Source organism: Hemitrygon akajei, chromosome 12 (genome assembly GCF_048418815.1).
Source record: "Hemitrygon akajei chromosome 12, sHemAka1.3, whole genome shotgun sequence".
NCBI classification, from domain to species: domain Eukaryota; kingdom Metazoa; phylum Chordata; class Chondrichthyes; order Myliobatiformes; family Dasyatidae; genus Hemitrygon; species Hemitrygon akajei.
Window position 1 is genome coordinate 77797982 of NC_133135.1, and position 6211 is coordinate 77804192.

The following is a 6211-nucleotide window of genomic DNA, read 5'->3' on the forward strand; positions in this document are numbered from 1 at the left end:
CGGAGCAAGGGGCGTATACTGACAAAGTTGTAGCGATACAAGAGAGATGCGGGAAGCTCCGGGCAGGGTGAAGCTGATTGAGTAATGCACCTGCCAATCAAGCTTGGAGCCCGCCCCATTGGAAAGTTGCTTGTATAAAAATAGGCTGTTCTAGGACTGGGAAAACTTCATGATTCATCAAAATAATGAAAAGGGTAAAGGAAACTAGAATACCAGTAGGGTAAAGGGAAACGAAGACAGACCGAGAGAACTTCAAAGGCTATATATGACGGAGAAAATATTAATTAAGTATATGCGAGTCCCTCACTGACCAAGATGGGAGATCATGCGGAATAAGGAATAGGAGAGAAATAAAACATTTTACCTCCAACAGTGGGAAACTGTAGGTCTGGCGTGAATAAGGAAATCAAAAGAAAATAATAATAGAATTAAAAAAGGAGAAATTAATAGGTCTGCAGGACGAGCCCTTGGGATTTGATTACCTGCATCGGAGTTTTAATGGTGTCTATAGAGATATTGGATGCAAATTTCCAATGATTTTAATGACATTTCCAAAATCGCTTCACACCCCCTTTCTCCACCTGGCTCTATCCGCCTCGTATCTTATATCACCTCCTATCTCTTCTCTGTCTACCTATCACCTACCGCCTCCTCTCACCCTCCTCCATTCTTCATACCAGCTCCTACATTCTCCACTTTTCATTCTTAACCCTGTATCTCAGAGAGTACATACAGTTTCTCTACAGATTCTGCTCACAAGCTCCTCCCAGTTTGTTTTTGCTCCAGATTCCAGTCTTTATTTTTCTGATGATTTTAATACATTTCCCATAGATCGAAAGATAGCAAATGCAACCCTATTTCTTCAAAGGGACAGTGAAAAAAGGTAGGTATAGATAGCCTGATTAGGGGGAGGAATGCTGTTAATAAGAAAGTTGTAACAGGCATGTGAAAAATAATAAATGTATTGGGCAGTGTTATCATGGGTCCATGTTGAAATTCAAGGCTGACAAGTCTGTTATGATTTTTATTTATTGCAACTAGCAAAATAAATAACGGAGAAACAAATGATGTGGTTTATTTGGATTTCCAGAATCCAAATAATTCCTTAGATAAACTACAAAATAAGGAGCTATAAGCAAAATTAGGGCACACAGTATAAAGGGTTGGCATATCGGAGGAATTAATAAATGAACTAAAAGACAAAACAACAATTAGACTTTTTAGGTAAGGAGGTTGTGCTTGTCTGGTGCTGCTGGGCTTCAAATGTTCACAATATCATTCAATAATCTGGATCAAGAGTAATATATGTAAGACAGTTTATAATACAAAGGTGGGGTGCGAGAAGGATAGAAACATAGAAATCCTAAAGCACAATACAGGCCCTTTGGCCCACAAAGCTGTGCCGCACATGTCCTTACTTTAGAAATTACCTAGGGTTACCCATAGCCCTCTATTTTTCTAAGCCTCATATACCTATCCAGAAGTCTCTTAAAAGACCCTATTGTATCTGCCTCCACCACCATCACTGGCAGCCCATTCCACACACTCACCACTCTGCATGAAAAACTTACCCCGACATCTCCTTTGTACCCACTTCCAAGCACCTTAAATCTGTGCCCTCCCATTCTAGCCATTTCAGCCCTGGGAAAAGGCCTCTGACTGTCCACACGATCACTGTCTTTCATCATCTTATACACCTCCATCAGGTCACCTCTTATCCTCCATCGCTCCAAGGAGAAAAGGCCAAGTTCACTCAACCTATTCTCATAAGGCATGCTCCCCAATCCAGGCAACATCCTTGTAAATCTCCTCTGCACCCTTTCTATGATTTCCACATCCCTCCTGTAGTGAGGTGACCAGAACTGAGCACAGTACTCCAAGTGGGGTCTAACCAGGGTCCTATATTGCTGCAACATTTCCTCTCGGCTCCTAAACTCAATCCCACGATTGATGAAGGCCAATGAACCGTATGTCTGCTTAACCACAGCGTCAACGTGCGCAGCAGCTTTGAGTGTCCTATGGACTCTGACCACAAGATCCCTCTGATCCTCCACACTGGCAAGAGTCTTACCATTAATACTATATTCTGCCATCATATTTGACCTACCAAAATGAACCACCCCACACTTATCTGGCTTGAACTCTATCTGCCATCTTTCAGCCCAGTTTTGCATCTTATCAATGTCCCACTGTAACTTCTGACAGCCCTCCACACTATCCACAACACCCCCAACCTTTGAGTCATCAGCAAATTTACTAACCCACCCTCCATTTTCTTATCCAGGTCATTTATAAAAAGCATGAAGAGTAGGGGTCCCAGAACGGATCACTGAGGCACACCACTGGTCACCAGCCTTCACGTAGAATATGACCCAACTACAACCACTCTTTGCCTTCTGTGGGCAAGCCAATTCTGGATCCACAAAGCAAGGTTCCCTTGGATCCCATGCCTCCTTACTTTCTCAATAAGCCTTGCATGGGATACCTTATCAAATGCCTTGCTGAAATCCATATACACTATATCTACCGTCCTAATTTCATCCTCAAAAACATGAATCAGGTTCATAAGGCACAACCTGCCTTTGACAAAGCCATGCTGCTATTCCTAATCATATATCAACAAATGTTCATAAATCCTGTCTATCAGAGAGAATAAAGACAAGTAAATGGTTAAGAATATGACTGATACAACATAATGTGGAAAAATGCAGGAGATATGGGTTAGTTCAAGAAAGCAGTTCTGATTCAGAAATTTTAAAATTACACTGATGTGTGATACAATTACTTTTAATAGTATACCATGGAAGTAAATCAATTACATTTAAAATCAAATGTGTGTTGTAAAAGACATTACTGAGATTTTCCTCTTTATTCAAATTACCGCTGCAGTTTGCATCTGTAGGAAAACTTGGAACATATGATGGAAGTAGATGCTGTTTTCTCTTTTATTCACTTATGAGCTGTGTGTGTTGCCAGCAAGATCAACATGTGCTGTTGGTTTGGGAACCTCAGGAATTATATCCATGAAGATCGCTGTTCCACTACAGATATACAGTATTAGCAAATAATTCACTTTACACTAAAAAGTCATTTCTTACATCATTACATACTTGATTATAGAAAACTATATCTTAAATTATTTTAAGAGATCCAGTCCACTAGACAAATCTACTCCTTTCCACTCATTTCAATTATTTAATAGCTTTGAACATTAAATGTAAACTGAGTCCCATTCAGAAAGAGCTACAGTATGATGCGTGGAATAGTTACTCATCAGCACAATCATTGCCAATTTTGACAGGCTGACTAATGTCCCTCTAACAATTAGACCTACTAGCTTCTTCAAGCCTCTCAGTTAAATAAGAAAACAAAAAGGTTTTGATGAGGCTGTGACAGCATAAATGCATTTTGCTTCTTCAATAGCTGAATTGCACTTGCTATATGCCCATGTTAAGCTTTTCTGCTTTAGAATGTAGGAGCAAAATATGCTCAATCTGAGCCTATACTATGTAAATACAAAATCAGAACTATTATGTTGTGTATATGAGAGAATATCTCCAGTATACTTTGAAATGATTCAGAATGTGGCAGTATTTGGCTAAAGATAAGCTATTTGTCACATGTATGTAAAACATATTGTGAAATCCACATATTGTGTCATTTGCATCAATGACCAACAGTCTGAGAATTTGTTGAGGGCAGCTCACAAGTGTCGCTATGCTTCTGGCACCAACATAACGTAGCCACAACTTACTAACCCTAATCTGTACAAATTTGGGATGTGGGAGGAAACTGGAGCATCCTAAGGGGACCCATGCAGTCAAGCAGAAAACGTACAAACTCCTGACGGACATCAGCAGCAATTGAATCCTTACCATTGATCTCCGGCACTGCAAAGCATTGTGCTAACCACTACTACTTTGTGTTTCTTAAGAATTAAGTTATAAAAATGAACAGCAATTTGGGTATCAGTTTAGCACTGCTAGCAGAGCTGCAGTCTTTTAACTTGAACATGTGAGTTCAGTCCTCACTTCTGATGCTGTCTGTATGGAGTTTGCTCATTCTGCAATCACTTAGGCTTCCTCCCACATTCCAAAAACACAAAAGCTGGTAGCTCAAATAGGCATGAGAAACTACTCCCAGCGTGCAGGTGAATGGTAGAACCTCAGGTGGAGGCTGGGTAGGAAATCAGAGGAGAATGTGGGAAAATGCAATTATTGTGTCATCACCTCTGTAAGCAAAGGGTGCAGTATATGACCTGTATGAACTCTGAGGGAAAAAATAGCTAACATGGTGTGTTCCACTCCAGGACTTTAAATCAAATTTATCTTAATTACCTGCTAAACCAGCAATACCGCTAAATTAACAGTATAATTGAAGGATGATAGGAACTATTTGCACATGAAGTGTAAACTTTAAAGTAACAGTGTATACAATTAACTTGGATTTAAGTAATATCTTTAACAAAAATTTTCAGCAAAAAACACAGTAGTCATGCACAAGATATTCCAATGTATTTTAATATTACACTTTGTAATCTCACTTATGGGAACTCTGTAGTTCATGTTCCATGTGTTTTTGTTAACCTTTTTTTATTGTTTGCATGATTTGATCAAGGCATCAAGGACGAACTGGTGTTCAGCTCACTGCTTTGTGAGATTTACTCATTCAGCACTGGACTGACTCCGTGGCTATGGCACGCAGCCATCAGGCTCCTAGACCAGCTTTACTTGACTCAGCACTGAACTGGTTGTGCACTCACTTTCGGGGACTCTGTAGTTAATCTTCTGTGTATTACTTATTTAATTTTTAATTGTTTGCATGATTTGTTCTTTTTTTCACACATTGTGAGTTTGAAGGTCTTTGTTGTGTGGGTTTTTTTTAATGGATTCTATTGTGTTTCTTGTTTGTGGCCACCTGCAAGAGGACAAATCTCAAGGTTGTATCCAGTATTTGATAACAAATGTACTTTGAATATTGATGAGCTATTTTCCTAAAAGTTGTCTAGACAGACAGTATAGTCCACAAACAATATAATAATTAACAATTGTTACGTACCCCGTAACTGGGTCACTTACCAGCAAAGATAGAGAGGTCCGTTGAAGTCTGATGGTACTATTTTTAACAGTATTTATTGATAGAAATACACAAAAACAATATCAATGCAAACACACAGATAATATACGTCCTCAATACTAAATCTAAAAGCGCGGGTATAATAATAATCACTAAGAAATAGCTCTATCGTTGTCTAGGGGATAATGTATTGTCCGATGGAAATATAAAAGTCACTTTAGTTCAGTCAAGCTGTAGGCTTCAGCCTTTGGTTGGAGAGAGAGACGGGTTAAAACTTACCCATTCCTTTTATGATGTCAATCCTTCGAGAGTCGTTGGGAGTTGAGTTCCTCGTTGTTAGCTTAAAAAACCATTTTTCCGTGGCAAAGGCCACCGATTCCGGGCAAATGGAAGCGGACGCACGTGGCCTTCCACCGGCTTTCGCTATTACGGGATCGCTAGCGTTTCTTCTGGTGCGTCTGAGGGACTGTTCCCACAGACCCTCTTTTTATCCTGACTCACAGGGTCTCAGGTGTCAATCAGGTTGGGATGATGCAATCCCTCCACCAACCTCCTCCTCGGTTCATTGCCTGGGGCTTCGATGCATAGTACAGTATGCAATACACAAGTCTGTCTCCAAGAGACAATAGCCGGTATCAATGGGTCCGCCTTTCGGAGGCCAGGACACATTCCAACCCTTTTGTGGATTTTGCATGTCTTTCTCTCATTTCCTGTGTCCCCTGAACTGACTTAATAGTGATCTTGCGATTCTCACAAAGGAGGGGGCTACCCCGCACCCTTCGGCCCCTCAGAGCTGTGGCACATTCGTAACACAATGGTGTGTAAAGAAATTAAGAGAATTTTTTAAAGTAATACCTTCAGATCTTCTACTGTCACAAATATGCAGACGTATAATTTTAAAATTAACCTCATAATTTCATTACTACAGGATGTCATTCCACAGATTCTTTCTATGCTAGCTGTCAAAGCATTCTCCTTTAAATCTTCATGTATTAGTCCCCAGCTGAAAAGACAAGGAGCCTGTGCCAAGGATGTGACATACTATTAGATGTAAACAATAGCAAGGTGCTTCTCATTCCTTTAAGATCCAAGATGGCGGCGCGACGCAGCTTGCAGCGGCCACTCCGGAACTGAT